Genomic DNA, 10,775 nt, shown 5'->3' with positions numbered 1-10,775 from the left:
CTTCTGGATGTCCGATTCCTTGACTCGGATCTGATGGTATCCTGACTTAAGGTCTATCTTCGAGAAGATCACCGCTCCTCTAAGTTGATCCATCAAGTCGTCTATCCGAGGCATCGGATATCGGTTCTTCACTGTCACCTTATTCAGCTGCCGGTAATCCACACACAATCTGGACTTCCCATCCTTCTTCTTTACCAATAGCACAGGTGCACACAAACGCACACAGGCGTACACCTTGGGGCGCAAAAGGGATTCCAAAGCCCACTCTTCCTTCGATTGACATTCCATCAATCGATCTCAGAGTTCAAACATCTTAATATAATCAAACACTTAGTCTCAAGTATCACGGCAATGATACTAACTACAGACAATCTCACAGCCAAGCAAACATCTTAGCAAACAAGTCTACCCAATCTCACAGTGAAGCTTTGAAAACATCTTTAACAAAAACAAAAACACCAACGAGTTCGGAAACTCGTAAACCCAAAACCCTTAGTGCTCTGGTTTCTCAACCGGAGCTCTGATACCACAATGTAACGCCCCGATTTCTCGTGCGTCACGGAAAACCGAATATCAATTTTCACAAGGAATTTTCGTCGTTCAATTAATTAATCTTCAATTAATGACAAACCTTTCATTTTACGAAAACTCTTGAAACATAACCTTTCCAAAAACACGCGGAAGTAACCAACATCGTAAAACTTTTTAAATAACCAACTGTAAAGAGTACGAATCAAAGGCCTGAATGAAAATAAAGATTACATCAAAACTTGTTCATTCGAATTTAAGCAATAAAATTGTGCGATACCAACACTTCGGAAACTCTCAACCCCAACAGAAAACAAAAGACTCTCAACCCAAACCCTATTCCTTAGCCTCTTCCTCTTCCTCTGAAGTGTAGTCGTCCTCCGGTATTGGCACGTCACGTAGCATCAACTCCCAAGAATGAGTCATCGCCATTATCTTCACGACCATCTACCCCCCCCAAATAAACACATAGCAAACAAGCAGGGTCAGGTCCAACAAAAAGAATGATAATGACAAAATCAACAACAACATATATAATATAAGTACATTATATGTCTTTTATGGGAAAGAGTCAGTTACTAACGGAATCTCACTTCACACAACCCGCCAAACACTTCCATGGCCATCTTCGTGCTTCCGCAGAGGCACGGTAATCACGGTGACCGCAGTCAACCAAACACGTGGAGCCGCAATGATCCACAAAAATCACGGTGACCGCAGTCAACCAAACACGTGGAGCCGCAATGATCCACAAAAATCACGGGTGACCGCAGTCGACCCAAAATCTCCCTCGCGTGCAAGCCCATCGTTCTCATGGACCATAGTCTACCCGACCTATGTCCGTAAATTAATTAATTTCACTTGCAAGCGAGTTATAAATTCATTCTCTTGGTGTTTAAGGCTCTAATGTCAATCCTAGAGTCTTATGAGTTAATATCATATCAGATTACAACATCAAGAAATAACAGTCACACTAGGAGGAATTACAGCTGGGTGAGGGACCTCCTAAACAAGTCACAACTAAACTTCATGCAAAGCATAGAAATAATCAGGGCCTCCCAAATTCACAAATTATTTACAAATTCCAGAGGCTCAGTTTACAGATATCATCATATAAAAATCTCACAAATGTCCCTAATCACATGTTACTATCATTTCCAACAATTTCTCAAATTTAGTGTTTTTGGACAACAGGTGCAGCGTGTACTAAAACTGATCTACAGACCGCAATACTTAGCCACAAATTTCACGTGATACATGAATGGAAAGATAATTCGAAACTCTACACTGTTATAGTTTATCACTTTTCCATTTGAGATCTAGAATTAGGTGATATTAGGCCTTAAAACTTGCTGTCCGGTACTGGAAGAACAGCAGGTGCAACAGTCACTAAGATCGACCTCCAGACCTCATTACTAGACCAAAAATTATGTTCTTTATATGCATAGAAAGCCAATTCGAAAATCTACAATTTTCCAGTTTATCCCTTTTTCATTTGAGACCCCGAATTAGGTGATATTAAGCTCCGAAACTCGCTGTCCAGTACAGGAAACTGGCAGAGATACTTTTGCCTTCAAATTAATTTTTCAACCATTCCAGTCCCAGAGTTTTAAACCATATTCCAGCAGCAAGAACCACATATCATATATCATATATCATGCTTAAATTTCCAGAACTCAAATATTCACTATAGTCATGTTGAAAACAAGCATAACATGGTCCAAAATTAGCAAGTCGTCATGGGATTTATGCATGAGATCATAGCACAATAGCAAGCACATTAATTGAAGGTTATTAGGCATGTATTTCATGGTACAAATTTCCAGCAGCAAACACAATAGCAGAACGTAATGGAACAGCCCTCAAAATCAACAAAACATGGCTATACTACCTAGATAAACTACCCTTCTTCTGTACAGTTCCCGTGGCAACTACCATTCATTTGGCATATTGTCTTATGTTCATAAGAGAGATAATAATTACAGCATAGCCATACATAGCTTCATGATAAATTTCCAGCAAGCACATCACACAAACCTCATGAGAAAAACATCTACAACTCAATATGATTCATGGTAAAGCATGGCAAAGATCCCTATAATCTACCCCTCCTAGGACCAGCCCTTACCTTTGTCCTTAGGCTTGAAGAAAAGATGAAAGTGAAGAGCAAGGTTCTGGTTTCTCTCCTCTTCTCCCACGCGCGACCTGCGACAATGGTGGTGGCTTGGGCGGCGGCTCCCTTCTCTTCTCTCACACGTTCTCTCTTTTCTCTCTTCTGCTCTCTCTTTGTTTTTCATGTGAAGGTGCTGTAGTGTATCTCTGTTTTCTGATTGTGAAAGAATAGGGTTTCCCCCCCTTGACTAAAATCCCATGCAACCCACAAGTGGGCTAGGGTTTGGTTTTCCACAAGCCCGACCCAAGTCCAACCTTAACCCACCAGTCTAATTACCTAATCAGACCTGAAACTTACTAAAACCTAAGCCCTCAAAGGTAAATTCATAATTAAATACGGACTTAGAAGAAAACAATGCAATAATTCTGCTGGCACTGTACAGCCGGAACTGCGTTCACTAAAACGGGGATATCTGGAGCTACAGATATCGGATCGACGCGAAACCACTTGGAGAATTTTCTAGACTTGAAGGGCTACAACTCTCATGAAGGAAGTGTTTCCAAATGAAGTCGTTAAGACCCTCTAAAAATTCACCCAAGTTGACAGTTCTAATCTGCCAGCTATCAAACATTAACTAAAACTTCAATTTTATTCAAACTTCCATAAAATTTGTTCCAAGTTGAACTTAGGGCCTTACATCCTAAGTCCAACCAACTCTCTGTGATTCCCGTAAGGAAACCACACAAAAAGCTATAGGCGGATCTACCCTGTCCCCTAAGTAACAAATGAAGCAAGACTGTCAGAGCTAAAACTCTACTCCTACACTAATCCTAACTCGAGGAGCTCATACCAACACCCAAAACAATGTGCTAGCATGATTGTCGTCTGAATCAGAATCCAGAACGACCAAGTCTACCAACCCTATCCGTCCTCCCTTCGCAACCGAGATGCGCTTCGATGCTGGACTCACGGGCTTAGGGCCCGAACCCTGATCATCAATGATCGCAACGGAGGGTGCACTAGACCCTGTCGGAGGCACTCCCACTGGAATCTCCTCTGAGGGATCCTCCTCCTCTGAAGATGACGGTGGCGGCGGTGCTCCTCCGAGACCTGGTCCACAGTGAACGCCCGGTGGCAAGTTGAAGCTGATAGAGCATCGCCTCAACACTCCTGACCTCAAGAGTCCTCCACTGTCCACGTGGTCCTCCATGATGCGCCCCGAATACTTCGCTCGGTGGCTCGCGGGGTCAACCACCCACGATCCGGGGTCGTCCTGATCGATCATCTCGTACCTAATCCCCCCCGAAGGGTGGACCATTGCGAACCAATCTGCAATGTTCATCTGACAAAAGGCGTTGTCCGCCAAAACACACACAGAAGATGCGAGGGTCAACTCTAAAGAACTATGTAGATAATAAACCCAATAGGTACAAGTAATAGATAGCCACTTAGGCTTATAACTAGAGATAACATCCTAGGGTTGCATATTCCACAAAAACATAACGACAATAATAACACTTAACATGTTCCAAGTAAGATTATCAAATAGCAATCACACTCAGCAACTAAGTTAGTATGCATGTTGCATGAAATGATATGCAGGTTAACCCAGTCAACCAATATGCAATCCGGAACGGATGGACATCAACAGATCAGCCCTTCACCAGCCACGGTGGTGCCATTTCGGCCCGCGTGCCTCTTACTCCAACAACAACGGTAGTCAGATCAGCCGTAACCCGTAGGTCTGCCATTTCGGTCTGCTACAAGAGACGTCTACAGACGCTCTATCACGGAAATCCGGGTCTTATGACCATTTTGGAATCCGACGAGGTCCAGAGTACATCCTGTGTTAATACCCCATTAATGTTGCATGGATGCAGGATGATTAGTCAAACAACGTCTCCGATCTCACTCGACACGTCGCCACGTGTTCTAGGTAAATTAAAGTCTCTAAAAGCTTACCCTAAGGTAAAGTCGATTCTGCGACAAAAGACTCACTTCACAACAACACATACCCACGATGATCTCCAAATCATCCGACTCATCTCAATCCGATGGTCACAACTGCTCAACGAGCACAGAGTATCATACTCTCGGAAACTAACGGTTTCCCGGGCTTATCCCCAGGATAGCCCAACAACATCGCTGCTCCAACAGCACAACAACAAACGCTGCTCCAACAGCACAACAACAACAGACTCAACACTTGGATCCGACGACACTCCTCGTTTTCCAAAACTATGATTTGCATCCAAAGCCTCCTTTCGAGATTATTACCCTTACTTAAAGATTTAGAGGTTGTTTAATGTCTTATGAATTTTCTTTTCAAAATAATATCCTTTTTAGTCTTATTGCAATTCCTATAAGTTCTCGGGATCTCCTAATCCCCAAATGACTCCAGAGAATGTCTCGATCCATACAACACCACAACAAGGCCCGAATCTCATTCGTCCTTTCAAACTTTCTCCAAACTCTCAAATAAAAATCGGCATGACCTGCCCGCTATTCTCACGATTCAGAATCTCAGATTATAGTGCAAAAGCAGAATTAACTCATCATAATCAATCAACATGTCATATAACAACATAATAAGCAATAACCACATAGCACTTAGCATATAAGGCATGCATCACACATCCTAAATTACCCAATTAGCACTTAGCATGTCATTCACTCATCAAAAACATTCAGTAGATGCATCATCTACATTGTCAGCCGAAGCCTCAGAAAACATTTTCCAATCACACACAATCCAGTGCATAAACAGTAAACAATGTCGATAACATCGACCCTAAGCATTAACTAGAGATTCAGTGAGAAGCCCTCACCTGTAGGTTCTCCAGTACGATCGTCAAGCGCTTCCTCGCACTCAAAGTGTTGCTCCTCCGAGAAATCCTCAAAAGCACCTTTACAATGAAACCACAGAATACTATCAGAATCTATCGGAAACTAAGCTATCGATACTTACTAAGGTTACTCGAGGTAATCTATACTCTAAGGTACGATAATCTAGCGCGAAAGAACGAGTTTTCGGAAAAGGAAATTTCCTCCTTCCCCCTGAATAGGGTTCGGCCACTATTGGTAATTGTGGGATTCGATTTTTCTTCGATCAAACTTGGTTCCTATGCTCTCATAAGCCGTAACTAAGGGTATTCTAAACTCGGAAAAATTATCGGATCGAAAACTGTCGCAGGGGTATTTTGGTCATGATTTTTAACTTAGAAATTTCAAAACTGAAATCCCAAAAACTAAATTTTGCAGGGACGTTACTAACGACGTTTATGACAACTAATCCTACTAGCACTAAGCTAAAGCGATAGTTCTCAGCCTAAAGGTTGAAGCTTTACACCAAAAACTCTAAAAATGAGTATTTTGGGCTAAAATTGATCCCGGCGGAATTCCGGCGACATAACGGAAAATCTAACCCGGCAGAAGTGATCTTGGGCACATAAGGAAGAGGTTTAGAATCAGAAATGAAATTTTCAGGATAGTTTTGCAAAAACCCATAAACTATCAGCTCAGAAAACTCTACAGAAAAGCTATGGAAAAAGCGATCAGAGGTAAGGATTAGCGACTATACCTCGAAGCCTTGAAGTAGAAACTATCGGATCAACGATCAAGCAAAGATTGAACAAAATCACCTCCTCCTTCTTCCTTGTTCTTGGCCGCGGGTTTGGGTGGGGAAAATGGTGGAAAATTGTGTTTTTTCTTCCTTTCTTGGCTATATATAGAAAATGGTAATTCGCGGGAAAATGAAAGTTTCGCGAATCTGATTTTTCCGGCGTCATTCTTCATGAATTAAAAGATATGTTTTGGCGAAAGAATTCCAAAACTAACAAGATGTCTCCTTGTATTTTTGGCAACTAATGCAAAGTCGATGCAAAGTCGGTGTAAAATTATTTTACCCGATAAGTTGCTTTTTGCATCGAATGTCGGAATGGAAAACTTCCTTCTGAAGAAAGATTGAAATCATCAAGAGAAATGGGTGTACGCGTGTAGAATATTCATTTGAAGCTTTGAATAGAAAAAGTCTTCATTGACGGTTGAATTCTAGGGTTTTGAAAAACCAGGGATTCGGTTTCGGCAAACTTTCGATGATCGGAATCGGACGTTCGTAGATCCTAGAGTTTCGCCTCGAAACGATGTTGATATATGGAAAAAGAGAAATTCTAATATTACTCTGAAGATTTTTGGAATTAACTGCCAACGTGCCTAAAAGTGAAATCTAGCTATATACTAGGGTTTCTGACCTAGGTTTAAGCGTAAAACGATCGTGCTATAACTTTTATCGATCCTTATGCAATCCTTGAACTTTTCCTGAACTTTCTCCTTCATAAATATATTTCATTTAAATAACTTTCGTTCAGGTTTCCCTTCACATTACATCAACCCTAATCGTGAATAAGAAGTTTATTCACTTAGCATAAGCTTAAAAACTTGGGCCTTACACGCGGGACCCTCCGAAAAGTCGAAACTTCACAAAATTTCTTTTTCAAAGTTGTAGCTCGTTACGTTAGCTCCGCGAGGCCTCAATCAGACTGAAATTTCACGACTTGTAGCCTGAGGTGTGATCCTTTCATTGCACACTGTTTCGATAATTTGAAGTTCTTGAGCGGCCGCATCTAACAGCTTCCGACAATCGCGGGACCCTCCTAAAAGTCGAAACTTCACAAAAGTTCTTTTTTAAAGTTGTAGCACGTTAAGTTAGCTCCGCGTGGCCTCAATCAGACTGAAATTTCGCAACTTGTAGCCTGAGGTGTGATCCTTTCATTGCAGACAGTGTCGAGAAATTGATGTTTTTGAGCAACACCATCTCACAGCTTACGACAATCGCGGGACACTCCTAAAAGTCGAAACTTCACAAAATTTAGTTTTCAAATTTGTAGCTCGTTAAGTTAGCTCCGCTTGGACTCAATCAGACTGAAATTTCGCGACTTGTAGCCTGAGGTGTGATCCTTTCATTGCAGACTGTGTCGAGAATTTGATGTTCTTGAGCAGCCGCATCTAACAACTTCCGACAATCGCGGGACCCTCCAAAAATTCGAAACTTCACAAAATTTCTTTTTCAAAGTTGTAGCTCGTTACGTTAGCTCCGCGAGGCCTCAATCAGACTGAAATTTCGCGACTTGTAGCCTGAGGTGTGATCCTTTCATTGCAGACTGTGTCGATAATTTGATGTACTTGAGCGGCCGCATCTAACAGCTTTCGACAATCGCGGGACCCTCCTAAAAGTTGAAACTTCACAAAAGTTCTTTTTTAAAGTTGTAACACGTTAAGTTAGCTCCGCGTGGCCTCAATCAGACTGAAATTTCGCAACTTGTAGCATGAGGTGTGATCCTTTCATTGCAAACTGTGTCGAGAATTTGATGTTCTTGAGAGGCCGCATCTAACAACTTCCGACAATCGCGGGACCCTCCCAAAAGTCGAAACTTCACAAAATTTCTTTTTCAAAGTTGTAGCTCGTTACGTTATCTCCGCGAGGCCTCAATCAGACTGAAATTTCACGACTTGTAGCCTGAGGTGTGATCCTTTCATTGCACACTGTGTCGATAATTTGAAGTTCTTGAGCGGCCACATCTAACAGCTTCCGACAATCGCGGGACCCTCCTAAAAGTCGAAACTTCACAAAAGTTCTTTTTTAAAGTTGTAGCACGTTAAGTTAGCTCCGCGTGGCCTCAATCAGACTGAAATTTCGCAACTTGTAGCCTGAGGTGTGATCCTTTCATTGCAGACAGTGTCGAGAAATTGATGTTCTTGAGCAACACCATCTCACAGCTTACGACAATCGCGGGACACTCCTAAAAGTCGAAACTTCACAAAATTTAGTTTTCAAAGTTGTAGCTCGTTAAGTTAGCTCCGCTTGGACTCAATCAGACTGAAATTTCGCGACTTGTAGCCTGAGGTGTGATCCTTTCATTGCAGACTGTGTCGATAATTTGATGTTCTTGAGCGGCCGCATCTAACAGCTTCCGACAATCTCGGGACCCTCCCAAAAGTCGAAACTTCACAAAAGTTCTTTTTCAAAGTTGTAGCTCGTTACGTTAGCTCCGCGAGGACTCAATCAGACTGAAATTTCGCGACTTGTAGCATGAGGTGTGATCCTTTCATTGCAGACTGTGTCGAGAATTTGATGTTCTTGAGCGGCCGCATCTAACAACTTCCGACAATCGCGGGACCCTCCTAAAAGTTGAATCTTCACAAAAGTTCTTTTTTAAAGTTTTAGCACGTTAAGTTAGCTCCGCGTGGCCTCAATCAGACTGAAATTTCGCAACTTGTAGCATGAGGTGTGATCCTTTCATTGCAGACAGTGTCGAGAAATTGATGTTCTTGAGCAGCACCATCTCACAGCTTCCGACAATCGCGGGACACTCCTTAAAGTCGAAACTTCACAAAATTTAGTTTTCAAAGTCGTAGCTCGTTAAGTTAGCTCCGCTTGGACTCAATCAGACTGAAATTTCGCGACTTGTAGCCTGAGGTGTGATCCTTTCATTGCAGACTGTGTCGAGAATTTGATGTTCTTGAGCGGCCGCATCTAACAACTTCCGACAATCGCGGGACCCTCCAAAAATTCGAAACTTCACAAAATTTCTTTTTCAAAGTTGTAGCTCGTTACGTTAGCTCCGCGAGGCCTCAATCAGACTGAAATTTCGCGACTTGTAGCCTGAGGTGTGATCCTTTCATTGCATACTGTGTCGATAATTTGATGTTCTTGAGCGGCCGCATCTAACAGCTTTCGACAATCGCGGGACCCTCCTAAAAGTTGAAACTTCACAAAAGTTCTTTTTTAAAGTTGTAGCACGTTAAGTTAGCTCCGCGTGGCCTCAATCAGACTGAAATTTCGCAACTTGTAGCATGAGGTGTGATCCTTTCATTGCAAACTGTGTCGAGAATTTGATGTTCTTGAGCGGCCGCATCTAACAACTTCCGACAATCGCGGGACCCTCCCAAAAGTCGAAACTTCACAAAATTTCTTTTTCAAAGTTGTAGCTCGTTACGTTATCTCCGCGAGGCCTCAATCAGACTGAAATTTCACGACTTGTAGCCTGAGGTGTGATCCTTTCATTGCACACTGTGTCGATAATTTGAAGTTCTTGAGCGGCCGCATCTAACAGCTTCCGACAATCGCGGGACCCTCCTAAAAGTCGAAACTTCACAAAAGTTCTTTTTTAAAGTTGTAGCACGTTAAGTTAGCTCCGCGTGGCCTCAATCAGACTGAAATTTCGCAACTTGTAGCCCGAGGTGTGATCCTTTCATTGCAGACAGTGTCGAGAAATTGATGTTCTTGAGCAACACCATCTCACAGCTTACGACAATCGCGGGACACTCCTAAAAGTCGAAACTTCACAAAATTTAGTTTTCAAAGTTGTAGCTCGTTAAGTTAGCTCCGCTTGGACTCAATCAGACTGAAATTTCGCGACTTGTAGCCTGAGGTGTGATCCTTTCATTGCAGACTGTGTCGATAATTTGATGTTCTTGAGCGGCCGCATCTAACAGCTTCCGACAATCTCGGGACCCTCCCAAAAGTCGAAACTTCACAAAAGTTCTTTTTCAAAGTTGTAGCTCGTTACGTTAGCTCCGCGAGGACTCAATCAGACTGAAATTTCGCGACTTGTAGCATGAGGTGTGATCCTTTCATTGCAGACTGTGTCGAGAATTTGATGTTCTTGAGCGGCCGCATCTAACAACTTCCGACAATCGCGGGACCCTCCTAAAAGTTGAATCTTCACAAAAGTTCTTTTTTAAAGTTTTAGCACGTTAAGTTAGCTCCGCGTGGCCTCAATCAGACTGAAATTTCGCAACTTGTAGCATGAGGTGTGATCCTTTCATTGCAGACAGTGTCGAGAAATTGATGTTCTTGAGCAGCACCATCTCACAGCTTCCGACAATCGTGGGACACTCCTTAAAGTCGAAACTTCACAAAATTTAGTTTTCAAAGTCGTAGCTCGTTAAGTTAGCTCCGCTTGGACTCAATCAGACTGAAATTTCGCGACTTGTAGCCTGAGGTGTGATCCTTTCATTGCAGACTGTGTCGAGAATTTGATGTTCTTGAGCGGCCGCATCTAACAACTTCCGACAATCGCGGGACCCTCCAAAAATTCGAAACTTCACAAAATTTCTTTTTCAAAGTTGTAGC

The 10,775-nt window shown here is 42.4% G+C and overlaps 1 long non-coding RNA gene across 1 annotated transcript; it reads right to left on the bottom strand.

Annotated features, from left to right (window-relative positions):
* Positions 1-684: 684 nt before the first annotated feature.
* On the bottom strand, positions 685-2,844 carry LOC130727277 (uncharacterized). The gene is made up of 2 exons (XR_009015242.1): positions 2,657-2,844; positions 685-975 (listed from the first exon to the last, which is right to left on the bottom strand). It is a non-coding gene; the product is annotated as an uncharacterized LOC130727277 (long non-coding RNA).
* Between the last annotated feature and the right edge of the window lie 7,931 nt (positions 2,845-10,775).

This window comes from Lotus japonicus, unplaced genomic scaffold, assembly GCF_012489685.1.
Source record: "Lotus japonicus ecotype B-129 unplaced genomic scaffold, LjGifu_v1.2 AP027036.1".
NCBI classification, from domain to species: Eukaryota; Viridiplantae; Streptophyta; class Magnoliopsida; order Fabales; family Fabaceae; genus Lotus; species Lotus japonicus.
The sequence above is the reverse complement of the archived record's forward strand: the minus strand, read 5'-3'. Positions and strand labels throughout refer to the sequence as shown.